This window comes from Mercenaria mercenaria, chromosome 5, assembly GCF_021730395.1.
Source record: "Mercenaria mercenaria strain notata chromosome 5, MADL_Memer_1, whole genome shotgun sequence".
NCBI lineage: Eukaryota > Metazoa > Mollusca > Bivalvia > Venerida > Veneridae > Mercenaria > Mercenaria mercenaria.
The window spans coordinates 97774506-97791126 of NC_069365.1; the positions used below are offsets into that span (position 1 = coordinate 97774506).

At 35.1% G+C, this 16621-nt stretch overlaps 1 long non-coding RNA gene across 2 annotated transcripts in view; it reads right to left on the reverse strand.

Moving 5' to 3' along the window:
• Positions 1-12923: 12923 nt before the first annotated feature.
• The window catches only part of LOC123559244 (uncharacterized), a 42255-nt gene continuing 38557 nt past the window's right edge, over positions 12924-16621 (reverse strand). Inside the window, exons 4-5 of one of the 2 annotated variants that reach the window (XR_008371143.1) lie at positions 16333-16508; positions 12924-14558 (exon numbers count right to left, since the gene is read on the reverse strand). This is a non-coding gene — a long non-coding RNA (uncharacterized LOC123559244). Of the gene's footprint in view, positions 16509-16621 lie in introns of both variants that reach the window. The other variant, XR_008371142.1, reaches the window with a different exon arrangement.

The window sequence follows — 16621 nt, forward strand, 5'->3', positions numbered from 1 at the left end:
AATATTATACTTAATTAATTAGTGTTGGGGTAGCTATGCGTAAGAGAGCCGACATTGCCGCCTATGCAACTGATCGCTCGAGATATTTATTGACGTCATATATTGTATGACATAATTGGAATTTAACGTTTGAAAAGTTATTGTGTCATGGCGAGCTGCTTAAATGTGTAGAAGGCTATATTCTAATGAGGCTGAAGCAGTTGACGTCTTTGTATCGTACAGGTTCTTCCTGGATTATGCATTTGGAAAATACTGTGATTAAAGATATTGTTTCAAATGCATAGTTCAGTTATTTGCCTGAAATTCTTCGAAAGACTGCCGCAGATTGACTGGATCAATTTTCGGATGATGGATTTCTAGTGTAAAACTTCTGACTTTGAAAATTGTGCATTTAACTGGACATCGTTTGGAAGGATTTAAGGATAAATGGAATAACGATTAAAGGAATTTATAACTGAATACTTAATGGCCGGATTCTTTCGTGCAAAGTAAGTTCTTTTTCTATTTTTCATTTTTACATTTTTCAAAATTTCGTTTCAACGGTTTACTAAATTGTAAATTCTATTTCAAACCCTTTCTGTTTCTTACGGGAGGAAAAATAGCTAAGTGTAAAAAATAAGTGTGAAACGTCCCCACGGAATAACACGTGAAATTTCCCGAAAATCTCCAAAATAGAGAATATTTGGCAATGGCGACCAGAAATAAACAACAGCGAATTCCCATAGAGAAACTGAAATTTAGTCGCACGGGAAAACCAGACGATTGTTTCAAAAATCCTTGAAATTCTCGAGGGTGACTTTTTTTTTATTCACAAAAACGTGTTTTATGTTCTTTGATCCCGTTTCATTTCTTCATATCAGCCCAAAGTTGAGGTCCAAAATTAGGTGGGACAGACTATAGGTAGTTTAACAAAAAAAAGAGGGTATCTAAATTCAACCAGGTAGTCTTTTAAATGTACATTACATAAATAAGTTCTTAAGTTTCGAAAATGTATACAGTTTTAATTTGCATTGTAAAGCGACACTAGAATTTCGCTGGAATTTCGTCATGATTGATCGTGGAAATAGTCGCATTGACTGCAATGTAAAGGGGAAAAAACTTGGTATCACTAAATCGTGCATATGCAATTTAGTAAATCAAATTCTGTTAGCAAAAGTGAAGTAATACTAAAAGAAAATGAAACAAAACAACTGAATCCTTATGAAATTATGAAACAATTGATCAGTTTAGTGTAAATACGGTACGCCTAATAATCTGAGCTCTGGGTATTTCCAGCTTGGTTTTCACGCTCTAAAAATAGCACCGAATATCAACAGTTTTACGCATGGTACATATTGCAAAGCAGGTACGTTAAAGTGTAGTTCTATTTAGAAAAGAAATCACAATTCGAAAAGATATAACTTAAAGGATTATGAGTAAAATACTATTTAGAGAAAAAAAAGTCACACAAAAGAACTACCAAATAGATCAGATATAAGGATTTTGATAATTGTTTACTTGTTTACCTGGCGAGTGTGAACTTTGTCCTCTTAGTATTTCAATTTGGCTTTGATGCGCTAAAAATAGTACATTTTTCCATAGCCAATCAATAAGCATGAATCAGCAAGGGCTTGAACTACGTTTAAGACAAAAATACAGAACAATATTACACGTGTTCAACAATAAACAAATAAACAAATACGAAATTACATTCTGTATCTTACAGTTTAATTTTATCAGTTTTAGTAAGATAAATGCTAGATAACCCGTGAGTTGCATGATTAAAAAATCTAATAAATTACAATCTAGACGAGTTTAACAATGAACAAGTACGAAATTACATTTTCTATCTTACAGTTTAGTTTAATCAGATTTAGTAAGATAAATGCTATATAACCCGTGAGTTGCATGAAAATCTAACAAACATTTGTTTAGCCTTTATACTATCATGCATACGTAAGATTTATTAGTTTAAGTTACAAAAGACTATAAGCTCTAGTACATATATAGTTTTAAAACCGAAATGTATGCATCATAGGTGTATGCTACTTGAGTAATGAGGATTTTCACAAAAGCCAAAACGCAGAAGAAAACAACAACAAAGAATAAAAAAAACACAAACATTTAGTATGATATAATGTTTGGTAATGCGCAATATCAAATGTAAGTTTAACTTGAATAGGCTTATTACAGTATTACAAACTGTATCACAATGACATCGTTTCAAACGTGCTACACCGTATAAGCTTACCTAAATACATATACATATATACATTTATTTATTAACAATAGATAACAAGTACGGTGCATGCACAGATTAAGAATCATTTCAAGTGTCAGTTCAAAATATGCATTTTACTGTCGATGTTGAAACTATATATTATTTCCATAAATGCTTCCAGACAATAAAAAAGTAAGATGGCTAGCTACCTGTTAACCAGGATAAAATTATTTTGTGTTTATATTTATGATATTAAGAAAATGAAATATAGTTTTTTTTTTATTATTTCGTATTTAAATGAGGAAGCTCTGTGTTTAAAAGAAATCTAACACTCCGGGAAAACAGTGTGTCTCCGGTTACAATACAGGACTATACCGCTTGAGCAAAGATGTCAATATAATATGTGGGTCGCTATGTTAGACTGTTTTAACGAAGTTTGTTTACATTTCAGACGGTGTCACAAGACGCACATGGAACACTGAAGACATGAATAATTTGAAGTCAGTCAACACCAGAGGTGGCATGATACTCATCAGCGCTATACGAAATAAAGTGTCCAAGGTCACGTTTACAAAATATTCTATGGACGCTGGTTTTCCTATTTTTACAGGCTTTTATAAGCACAACTCATCTGACGATCAGGCACCAATAATTTTCTTGGATTTCACCATTTGTCTGGCTTCGAATAGAAGTTGTGACCTGTATTTAGTCAGATCTTCATTGATGAAGGTACCTTTGTAGCCGTTAGATTTTAGCGACACCCTCTTTTGGTAGAATGCATTTCGAGATCGACGAGACACAAATATCACTAGTATATCCCGTGGCTTGCCAGAAGCGTTTGGTTTACCGACTCGGTGCGACACAGCTATATCCTTGAGCGTTAACTGAACACCAACAGCGGAACTGATGTTAAAAACATGCTGGTCAGTGTCTTCTTTATCAGACTCAGCAATATCTGTTATTCTAACGTTATCATGTCTGCTGTACTGCTCAGCCGCGTCAGCCTGGAACTCGAGCATATCGACCCTGTACGAAAGATCCAAGTTCTCATGACGTAGAGCTTCATTTTCAGCTTGCAGAGAATTAATTTGAGTTCTTAGTCCACTTAGTACATTTTTAACCACAGATTCAACTGTGACTGATAACATAGTGTTTAATTCATCCTGAATAGAAGCCTTCAACGTTAAAGCAATAGCCTGAATTGCAGCATCATCAAGACTAAGGATAGTTAGATGTGATACTGAAGTATCCATGACTGGCGGAATGGTCACTGGAGAATCAATGTATTTTGGTGATTGATTAACTAATTTATTCTTCTTGGGAACTAATAAATCTTCGAGAGGAGATAAGTCTCTCTTTTTGCTAGCAGATGGTTCTGGTGTAGAAACACTGACACTTATGGCAATCCAATTGTCCAATAATTACATGAATCCTAGTTCACGGTCGAAAAACTAGGATTAACGATCGATAAACTAGGTTTTTCGAACGTAAAACTAGGTTTTTCGAATACTAACCTATATTTTCGAGCGAAAACATAGGATAACGCCTATGGCAGGCCAATTGTCCAAAAATTACGTGAACCCTAGTTCACGGTCGAAAAACTAGGATTAACGATCGATAAACTAGGTTTCTCGAACGTAAAACTAGGTTTTTCGAATACCAACCTATATTTTCGAGCGAAAACATAGGATAACGCCGTGAACCATAGTTCACGCTCGTAAATATAGGTTCACGATTGTTAACACCAGTTCACGGTCATAAACAGGTTCACGTTCGTAAACTATGATTTACGAGCGTGAACCGGGGTTGACGAGCGCAAACATAGGATAACGATCGTAAACATAGGATAACGACCGAAACTCATAGTTCAATCGAGAAATCTAGTTTATCAAACGTAAAACATGGTTTACGGTCGATATATTAGGATTATAGAATCAACAATGAATTTCTGGCTTGAAAATGGGTCTACGGCCATGAACCTATGTTTACGACCGTGAACCATAGTTTACGGACCTGAACCTATATTTTCGAGCGTGAACCTATGTTTACGAACGTGAACTTGGGTTTACGAGCGTGAAATTATGTTTACGTTCGATAAACCAGGTTTTTCAAACGAAAAACCAGGTTTTTCAAATACTAACCTATTTTTTCGAACGAAAACATAGGATAACGTCGTAAACCATAGTTCACGCTCGTAAACGTAGGTTCACGTTCGTAAATCCAAGTTTACGATCGAAAACATAGGATAACGACCGAAATTCATAGTTCAATCGAGAAACCTAGTTTATCGAACGTAAACCATGGTTTACGATTGATATATTAGGATTATGAAATCAACTATCAATTTCGGCCGTAAACTTATGTTTACGATCGTGAACCTATATTTACGAGCGTGAACCTAGGTTTACGGCCGTAAACTACAGTTTGTAAAACCGTGTTTATCGATTTGTAACAATGTGGCAAGCCAATTGTCCAATAATTACGTGAACTTACGGTCGAAAAAATAGGATTAACGATCGATAAACTAGGTTTTTCGAACGTAAAACTAGGTTTTTCGAATACTAACCTATATTTTCGAGCGAAAACATAGGATAACGCCGTGAACCATAGTTCACGCTCATTAATGGTGGCTCACGACTGTAAACCCCAGTTCACGGTCGTAAACATAGGTTCACGTTCGTAAACTATGGTTTACGAGCGTAAACATAGGATAACGATCGTAAACATAGGATAACGACCGAAACTCATAGTTCTATCGAGAAACCTAGTTTATCAAACGTAAACCATGGTTTACGGTCGATATATTAGGATTATAGAATCCACAATGAATTTCTGGCGTGAACATGGGTTTACGGCCATGAATCTATATTTACGGACGTGAACCTATGTTTACGACCGTGAACCATAGTTTACGGACCTGAACCTATATTTTCGAGCGTGAACCTATGTTTACGAACGTAATCTTGGGTTTACGAGCGTGAACTTAGGTTTACGTTCGATAAAACAAGGTTTTTCAAACGTAAAACCAGGTTTTTCAAATACTAACCTATTTTTTCGAGCGAAAACATAGGATAACGTCGTAAACCATAGTTCACGCTGGTAAACGTAGGTTCACGTTCGTAAGCCTAAGTTTACGGTCGTAAACACAGGATAACGACCGAAATTCATAGTTCAATCGAGAAACCTAGTTTATCGAACGTAAACCTGGGTTCACGAGCGTAAACTATGGTTTACGCCCGGTATCTGATGTTTTCACTCGAAAATATAGGTTAGTATTTGAAAAACCTAGTTTTACGTTCGAAAAACCTAGTTTATCGATCGTTAATCCTAGTTTTTCTACCGAGAACCGGGGTTCACGTAATTATTGGACAATTGGATTGCCATAAGCGTGAACTATGGTTTACGACGTTACCCTATGTTTTCGCTCGAAAAGATAGGTTAGTATTTGAAAAACCTGGTTTTACGTTTGAAAAACCTGGTTTATCAAACGTAACCCTAAGTTCACACTCGTAAACCCTACTTCACGTTCGTAAACATAGGTTCACGCTCGAAAATATAGGTTCAGGTCCGTAAACTATGGTTCACGGTCGTAAACATAGGTTCATGGCCGTAAACCCATGTTCACGCCCGAAATTCATTGTTGATTCTATAGTCCTAATATATCGACGGTAAACCATGGTTTACGTTTGATAAACTAGGTTTCTCGATAGAACTATGAGTTTCGGTCGTTATCCTATGTTCACGATCGTTATCCTGTGTTTACGCTCGTAAACCCCGATTCACGCTCGTAAACCATAGTTTACGAACGTGAACCTATGTTTACGACCGTGAACTGGGCTATACAATCGTGAACCTACATTTACGAGCGTGAACTATGGCTACGGCGTTTATGGCAAGCCAATTGTCCAATAATTACGTGAACCCCAGTTCACGGTCGAAAAACTAGGATTAACGATCGATAAACTAGGTTTTTCGAACGTAAAACTAGGTTTTTCAAATACTAAGCTATATTTTCGGATGAAAACATCAGATAACGGGAGTAAACCATAGTTTACGCTCGTGAACCCAGGTTTACGTTCGATAAACTCGGTTTCTCGATTGAACTAAGAATTTCGGTCGTTATCCTTTGTTTTCGACCGTAAACTTGGGTTTACGAACGTGAACCTACGTTTACGAGCGTGAACTATTGTTTACGACTTTATTCTATGTTTTCGCTCGAAAAAATGGGTTAGTATTTGAAAAACCTGGTTTATCGAACGTAAACTAAGTTCACGCTCGTAAACCCAAGTTCACGTTCGTAAACACAGGTTCACGCTCGAAAATATAGGTTCAGGTCCGTAAACTATGGTTCACGGTCGAAAACATAGGTTCACGACCGTAAACATAGGTTCGTGGCCGTAAACCCATGTTCACGCCCGAAATTCATTGTTGATTCTATAATCCTAATATATCGACCGTAAACCATGGTTTACGTTTGATAAACTAGGTTTCTCGATTGAACTATGAGTTTCAGTCGTTATCCTATGTTTACGATCGTTATCCTATGTTTACGCTCGTCAACCCCGGTTCACGCTCATAAACCATAGTTTACGAACGTGAACCTATGTTTACGACCGTGAACTGGGGTTTACAATCGTGAACCTACATTTACTTATACGCCGCGTGTATAATTCACTCGGGCGACGCCCTCGTGCAATTATTCCTCTTCGTATTGTTTCGATATATTAAACTTTAGTTCTGTTATATATTATTAGTTGAATAAAAGGGAATCACAACTTTAACCAAATAACCAAGTTTTTTTTAGATATCTGGAATTAATGCTATATTTCTTAAGAATGCCTTGGAACTTGATTACTGACAGAATATATGTTATGGAAACCGTGAGAATTAGTTGTTTTTACTACTTCTTACGATGAAAATCGGAAAACGTTTGTAACGCTTTACTCAAGGTAAACTGCCTCGATTATGAATATTTATTTTTAACATGCATTAACACTAAATCCTCCTTAGCGCTATTGGTAACGACAGCATAAAACTGTTTTTATTGCTGCGGCGGTCCGGGTTTGATTCCCGACGCGGTCATCTTTTTTCTTGATTTGATTTTTTAAAACTAGTTTAGAAACAAAAACACATACTCTATTATTCATAATATGACCAAACTTCAGTTGAAAGTGAAATCATTTTAGCCAAAATCTGGAGGTCAGTGTTTCAGGGATGATTACCTTTGGTCAACATATAACCTTCTGTTATTTCAAAAGCTAGTAACTAACATATCAAGGTCACAGCGACCTCAATACTTAGAACGATCAATAACTTAAGAATGATAAACACGCTTTATCATTGCATCAAAAACAAACACGTCAGATATTTTATGCATGACGGTAAAGGGGAAGCAAATTGTGCACTACTATGACGAATCAAAATCCGGTGCCTACGAAGTAGTTCAAATGTAACCATAAAAAATTGACAATAATTAAGCTACAAAATGTATGAACTAATGTTTTAACAGAATGGTGGAAATGAAAAGAAAGACATGGAACTGTACCTTATATTGATCCTTGCAGTGTATTGTTTCGAAAATGGATAAATATATATATGCACAACAGTAAATATACACGAAACGAATTGAGAGTTTTGATAATTTTTTATAAATTTCTAAACGAAGATTTCCATTAGGGTAGTGTTAGTATCCGTTCTATACACATCTATACATCCTTACATCATTGGCATTCTAATGACTTACAGGTTAAATCAATCAAAAAGGGCAGCATTTTTATTTGAAAACGCTATCATCTTCAAGAACTGGCCCCGCTTTCACTAACGTTCTCAAGTCAAAATCTCAGCTCAAGTCTGAGAAAAATCTCAACTTCGATTCTCAGCTTGAGATTTTTCTCAGATTGGCTTTCACTAAAAATCTCTCAGTAAAATCTCAACATCCGCGCTGAGATTTTTCTCAGATTTCTTGAGTCAAGGGTTGGGCTCTCTCAGTGCTTTTCTCAAAGAAACAAAATGGCGACTTTTCGACGATACAATATACGCCGCCGCCGTAGCCGGTGCCAGTTTCACGTTGAGTTCACCAGCATGACATGGATGACAACAAACTTTGTCAGAGACGGTAATTTCTTAATTTCATGGGAAGTAATCCAAGTAAAACTAAATGGCCGATTGTTGCTAGGGACACTGTTTACGCCTTTAAAACACATGCAGCAATTAATTTACCACAAGAACAACATTTTCAAACCATTTTACTGTTTCTAAAATGTTTCTTTCTCGTCTTGAATGCTACACAACTTTGAAGACAACATTAAGTAAGTACGGTAGACGTTTTACACATGCCTATGTTTCGTACCAAAAACGCTCGTACCGAGATATATTGACTTGTGCAGTAACGTGCCTAGAAGTCAATATTCTTAGCGCTCAACAATTTCACAACTTGGGGGTTATTATCAAGGGTTGATAAAAATGAGCAGTTAGTCTTTGACTCAAAGCCGGGACCCCTTGTTTACAGGGTGTACACACTATCCACTGAACTAACCAGCTGCTGACACAATTTCCCCTTTGTGGTAATCAAGTCCTATACCATAATAAACACCCCTGTTATATAAAAGTCGTCCTCTAGTTTATAATACAGTCGCAGTGCAATGTTGTGCACCTAGTTAATTGAGTAAAGTGTGCTGTCAGATTACTGTAGGGCTCAGTCTTACAGGACTAGTGCTCTACCAACTTAGTCATAGCTTCTATTCCGTCTAAACAGCTGACCGCATGTACTGACATGCTGCCGTTTGACGTCATAGGCCACTCCTGTCAAAAAATGTCAATATAAGAAGGAGAATTTAGAATGTGCAATGCAACTCCCTGCAAGGATTTCGGAAAATTTTGGATAGAAATAAATAAACATAAATTGTCCTTTTTTATATTGAATACCATTTGAATCAGTGTAGATGTTTCTAATTTGCAAGAAAAACGTTTTCTTCACCGCTGTGATTCTGTCATGTTTTCAAACAGCGGCCGCCATTTTAGGAATTTCTCTAAATTGTAATGACGTCACAAATATGCAAATCACTGGGGTCAAACGTGCGGTTTTCCACGGGTTTCTTTGAAAGTGTGGTGGGAAATGCCTGTCTGTTGTAGAACATAAAACCTTAACTTTATTTCTAAAGATAATCAGAAAATAGTGATGAATGTTTTTTTTTAATCTATTGTGTTACTATACTATCCGGGTATGGTAAAAGTGGCTGCTCTTGATTCTTGATTGACCATAAAGCTAAATGCCAGGGTCATAATTATGCGTGTAAAGAAAATGAGGCACTTAACGGGTTTATTGTTTACGATACGCATCTTACCAGTACCGTAAATTTATAAACAACTGAGGGAAGCATGTAATTGATTTTTTTCATCATATAAGGTGTTAGTTAAAACAAATTTATTTGAGCTCGATTGTGATAGAAGCTTCAAGTTTATTTGACCAACTCTCGAGTCCGCTTCCTGAAAAAGCAAGTCTACTAGTGTCATATATGAGAAGATGCGGTCGTGACCTCAGTGGGGCTTGAAACTATGAACTGCGACCGACACCTTAACCACTAGACCAGCGCTCCCCTTACGAAGATGTTGACATCAAGTTGTTTTCCATCAGGAGTTTGAGTAACATGATAAGGGCAGGAGCAAGCGCTGTGTGCTCAAACTTCATAACCATTGACCCTTCGAGATCGATGTCTACGGTTAGAAATATTATATAAATTATTTATAAAGTAAATGCAGAAATTGACATAACTTACCCCTACCAATTTATATCAAAAACGTAAAATTTGTTTCACCATTCACTTGTCTTAATGACAGTCAGATACGGACTTGAGGCCCGGATCCAGCTCGTGCTCCCTCCTCCCCCAACCTCGTTGACTGAGAAGTGACCTATCTCATTATATTAACTCTAAATGCACCAAAGGTCACAATTTCATGTCTATATTTCAAAACTTCCAAGGGGAAGAGCCCCCTGATCCCCCCTATAATGAGGGGGATGTCTCACCAGTCTGTATTAAAAAAATATCCAGGCGAGAGACCCCCTAACCCCAAGCCCCTAATATGGGCAGAGGTCCCTCCAATACCTACCGGCTGTCAGCGCTATGCGCCTCGACGGTGACGTCTTCGTTATAGACTGGTGCGTAATTAATTGTAAATTGTGTTTACGACACAGGAACGCTAATTTAAAGCATATTCGTCTGAGAGAAGCCGATTGTTTTTGAATACTTCATCTAATACCAGAATAAGAGTAAATTTAAAACACATGTTTCCGTGTGTTAACATCTGCAGAATGTCTCACGGACTCGGACATAAACAATCCCTCGGGAAATTGCAAATAATATATATGTAATATGATTAGAATAAACTTGCACTATCTCTATGGAAATTTCCGTTCTCTTAAAGTCATACTTGTATACTAACATTTTCAAATTAGGACGGGAAAATCACATAAATTTAAAATTAAATAAGCAGGCGGTCATTTATAACGAAGGGGTCGCATGGAAGACACGTACAGATTTGCCGCCAAAATTTTGAGGTAACCAATAACTAAAACGGTACTAAGAATTACATGTCTCTCCCCATTCTATGAGCAAGACCATGTTGATCGTCACGGAAAACATACGCCTCGCCCGGGACTCCAACTCCCGACCCCGAGATCCGGAGATCTGCGTTCTTCTCCCTATTGAGCTAGGCGGGCGGGTTATCATCATGTTGAAGAAAAAAAATTTATATGTGTGAAAATAGTGCAAGGTTCCTTGCCTCAAAGACGCAGAACTTTGAGGGAAATTGAGCGTCCGGGCGTGTATATGTGTGTGGGGTGGGGAGGGGAAGGGGAGTAGTCGTTAATATCACTGACTTAAGTGACTTCTGTTCAACATGAAAATAAGTTCAGCTGTACAATAATTATTTTTCATAGTTTCATTCTTAATAACCAAGACATTTATTCAACGTCCTAGATCTACAAGAAATTAAACATCGATGTTTACTTGTCCCTAAATTTTCTTATTTTCATTTTTAAACCTTACTGACTCATAATTTATTATACTATGCACATATGTGTAATATGTAATATTACGAGTCGAAAATTAAGTAAAGGCATGATAACGTATAAAAAATTGTTTCTGGTATCCCGACCTACCCTAAATTTTTGGTCCGACCCTAAATGTTTTTATGGCCTTGGAGAATGCACTTTTTATGCTTTAAACATGGTTAGTGATGTTAGAAATCAACTTACTGATGCTGATACTCTAGCGGCATAACCCCATTATTTGTATTCATTTTTTGACAAAAAAAAATAATTTCCGAAAAGTCTCCCTTAATAAAAAAAAATTCCAAAACAAAAATCCGACCTAGATCTACCTATATATTTTTAGCATGTTACCGGAAACAAATATTTTTCTTAAGGCCAAACTATAAAATACAATTTCTTTATCAAGATGGAAAGCGAATTATTACTGCTTCTTCAAAACGGAACTCGCCTCCTCTATTAAAAAGTGAGTTGTAATATATTTCTAGACAACTACGTAACATGTCTATGTTACAAATAAACTGTCCGGAGAAAGAGCCCTGACAAATTGACATTCTATTGTAGAAGTTCAGTATACTAAGTACAGTATACCCGAATGCGCCTCATGTAAATTTGCATGAAGCTCTCGGCCTTCTTACGTCATTTGTCTCATACGTCACCTGTTTCGGAGAAGTGAAACAGTAACAACAAGGACGCGAACATAGAGAATAACCATATTCTATTTATTTATTTATTAAAACTGTTGGAAAAATGATTGCTAAAGGAACTGGAAATAATTCAATAAGGATACTAAACTACAGGTTATCTTTGAACCATGCTTTCGGAAATGATGTTGAATTCAATGAATCATCGTTTCAAGAGCATGGTGCGATCGGTGCTTTGATTTCATCGAGATGATCGACGAAGTCAGACTTATGATGTCGTCGAGGAGACAGACAATTAAAATGAAATTTGTTTGTGAATTGTAAATTTTGGAGGGATCACAACTTTGGAAGATTAATAGTGAGTCAGTTTACCTTATAAATGTTCATATTTCTTTTTAAAATAACTTTTGTTTATTCAGAACAGGACAATTTCGCAACTATCAAAATTAGTTTTGAGCCGCTCGTGAGACGTGGAATTTGATTCATTTCCCGTAATTATCCCGCGACAATGTAATTACTTAACATTTCCATTGACCTACCTAATTTGCATATTTCCCATGATGCCTTGCGGTCAAATTCAACATGGCGTCCCGCATCGATTTAGATGCGCGATTGATACGGAAAAACACAACTAAAAGTAATCATCCGAACATTGCGGAAAGAGTCGACTTCATAGAAATGTAGAAAAAGTGGCAATCAGTTAGTGAAGTAAACAAATTTTTGGCAAAATGCGTATATAGAACATACATTAGCTGAAACCTTATATTGCATATTTTTGAATGGAAGGGAATAGAGCTCTGACTGAGGCCCGATAGGGGTAGCCGAATTCAGAGCTCTACGTATAGATATATCTACCAACTAAGCTAACCTACTGCTTAAACAAAATCTCCACTTTGTAGTAATTAAGTCCTGTTGCCTCAACGGCCTCAGTAGCCAAGTGATAGAGGGTCCACCACTTCAAGTGGCAAATAGCATGATGTAATTGAATAAGCAGAAAAACTGATGGACACAAAGACAATGAAAACTATTTAAGTTCTAATAATTTATTAAAGTTAACAGAAATTTGTATAAGTTGACAACAGTTTTATTCATTTATAAATAAATATGGCATTTCATAATTTGATCTGAAATATTGATTGAACATTTAATGTACAATGTTTTTCATATCTTTGCAAAACTATCAGAAAATCTTAACTCCATGCTATTGATAATTTTTTTATTACAAGTAAGTTGTTCGATTTCAGTATGATTTACAACAATAATTTTAAGTAAAATTTTATATTTCACTGTCATTGTCTTCTCAGATAAATTTGATTTTTTAAAAGAACTATGAAATTCTAAAGTGTACAGGTTTTCATCTATTTCAGTATAATTTTCATTTACTGTTCCAGTTCACTATGTACCTTTGAAAATGTTTATAATTAACTTCTGTTCACATGTTAAAAGTTATGTTGTTGACTCAAGTTGATGGTGTTTCTCTTACTGTCGAGTCCTGGAAACACTGTATGAGTCACAAAATTAACTTGGGACGAAACACACCTGACAACAGATGTTGATAAAAACAATCAGTTGCATTTATAACCAACTGAAGATAAAAGTATGAAAATATAATAACTTAAATCCAAAAACATTTTTAAAACTTTGCATGTCTTTTCAAATTTATCTGATTTTCAGGTGTGTCTAAGGCAGTTTAATAATTAGTTTAATAGTTAAATGTGCTATAATACTGCTATTGCCTCCCTATTCCCATAAAGGAGTGCATTGTGATGAAACAATGTTAAAATACTCACTATTCCAATAATTAGTTAACCAATAATAGTAGATGATTTTGTAGTTAACAAGAACTGCAACTCAGGGTCAGTTAAAAAAGAAAACATTAGAAATGACTTAATTACATAAGAAATTAAAAATACAAGGTCTTTTTTTTAAAGTAAACAGCTAAAAGGCCTACACCATGTAAATTTCATAAAAAAACTCCTTTAACTTTATGCAACAAACTTTCCAAAAAATGAATGTTTATCAGTTGGTTAGAAAAGTACTACTGTAACATATACTTTCAATGATGCACATGACTAAGGGTAGTTATATTAAATTATATAGCTAATTGTGTCCCCTGTGCACCAAATAAGTGTGGCATTTACATGAAGGCTAGTTTTCAACTGTGTGTGTTTTTTAACCAAGCTTTATTGTTACAGCTTTGATTTTTTTATGTAACTTAAAGTCTGCACATTTAAAGCAAAATACTTGTTTTCATAAACTACATCTCATTCTTACCAATATGTCAAATCTTGTGATGGAACCCTCTTCACAAATGTAGTTAAAAAACAACAAAAGAACTCGATTTAAATGTTGAACACTACAGTTTCATAACCCCATTACTTTTCTTGAGTCCTAATGTTTTCCTAAGATCCTAATCTTTTCAGCTTTGAAACACAATATGGCTATTTTTTGTTTAATAAATCAACTCTCAGAATCTTGATGGAAGTCTATACACACAAAAATGTCCCCTGTGCACCTTTTTAGTAGTTTTGTGTCAGATTTCTTATATTCTTTAAATAAAATGTTTTTTACATAGGCCCCCACTTCCACAGTATATCTTGCAGCTTGTTCCATTCACATGGCAGATATACTGTATTCAAGGAGGTACATCAGGAGGAGGTACATCAATCTGAAAACGAATTGTTTTTTCTATGTTATATACAGTACACTATCACAAATTTTATTTTTGTTATGCATTTATCGAGCGAAATTTCCTTTTTTTTGTATTTTGTTTCAATATGATTCAATTTTGCCATAGTATTTCAGTCATGTAATGGTGTTCAGTTAACCTATCAAGTGTTCCTGCATTCTTTACTAGAAATGACTTGTGCTCACAGACAACTTCCCATTGTAAATGAGTAAGAAATGTTAGACAAATGACTTCTGACATGTTCTTCTCTCAAACTGTTAAAGACATTGCATGCATAGCATGCATAACCAAGGGATCAAACTCACAACTTTTCTTGATTCATAGTCTAGTGCTTTATATTCTAAGCTAGGCATGCAAATTATCATAAGTGAAAGTTTCAAACAAAACCAATACTTGGTCAAAATCAAAAGTCAAAATGAAGTGCCTCCATTCAGGGTATGAACATTTTGAACCATCATCAAAATCTGTGACATTTCAGGGATGCCTTACAACTGAAATAGCGTTTTCTTTCATAATGATTTTCAAAAAAAAAATAGCGTTTTTTAGAGGAATTTCATATTCTGTCTCTATTTAGATCTACAATAGACAGAAGTGTACAGAAAAAGAAGGAAAAGCTTTAATATGCAAATATATTCTACTGCTTGGAAATTTCCCATCATAAAATGCTATTATACTGTCATAAAGATTTTGAAACTTCTGTTTCAAAAATATGTTTTGTTACCATGCTTATGTCAAAAATAGTTTTTATATAGCCCTGTCTCAAGTTATGATATATTACAAACCTACAACACTATTGTCTTATAAACATAACAAATTGGTTATTCAGGAAGTCTGGGGGTTGAAGGTGCTGCAAAAAAATGTAAATTAAAAAACAGGAAACACAGTTCAAACTGAAAGTGAAAGTAGAATTTACTGATATATACATGTTAAGGATCATAAATGGAAATTATACCTGACAGACCAATAATATTCGTAGCATATATACACAAGTAGCAGATACTTTCTATAAAGGTCACCTTGTTTAGTTATGCTTTTTTGTCTTAAACACATGTACCTCTAACTGTTCACATTCTACCTTGTAGAAATGTCAAACTTTTTTTTCAAACAGATTTTTTTCTTTAAATTTGTTTCTGTTGTGTGTCTAACATACTTATCTAGGTACTCTGGTTAATGAAAACTAATTAACTTTTATATTTTTTGAAACATTGTATTTTTTGTTGTTTTTTTTTTGACAGGGTTGCGTCATAAGTCGGGTGAGATTATCATGAATTACAGCAATCTTATTCACCTAATTTACTTCCGTCATATTTAAGGCCGATTTTGTAAACCAGATAATCAGTATATTGGATACCTGAGCGCTTCGAGTATCAAGGTAAATTATATCTCAGTTAATTACTTTGTTCAGTTCAAAATATTTTTTATATTGGATAATTGAAACACACGAGTTAAATGCTAATGAAATATCAGTAAATATTGATGAAATAAAACTCATATTTTCATCGTATTTTTTTTTCACTTGAGTGAAACATATTTGCTACATTTTCATCTAATATAGATACTTTCATCTATAATTTCACTGCTTTTCCGGAACAACAGGGTATCAAATTGGTTTCTGTATATTTTGCAAGCATGATTTTATTTATTGTTCTCCTTTATTTCCTTTTGAGTAAAATAAATTCTAGCATGGTTTGAATTATTATTAAGTTTGCAAATTTAGGAAACAGTGAGACTAACTTAGTCAATAATACTATACTTAAAATCACAGGCCAGACACCAGAACATGTACTGCCTTCAGTTCCACTAGTGTTTTGAAACGTTGGTGAAACAACTCAGAATGGATTATCCGCTGTCATTAGCATCTTTTGAATCAGCACACAGCTCAACCCTGACCTCTGTATAAGCTGTGGATCTTCATCAGCAGGCTGTGACCTGATATAAATCATATAAAAATGTTTGTCTGAAAATTGCTCTGTAACCAGGTTTAAATATTACTTATTCCATTTATAAGAAGGAATATCAATCTTTAAATTACACAAAGATTT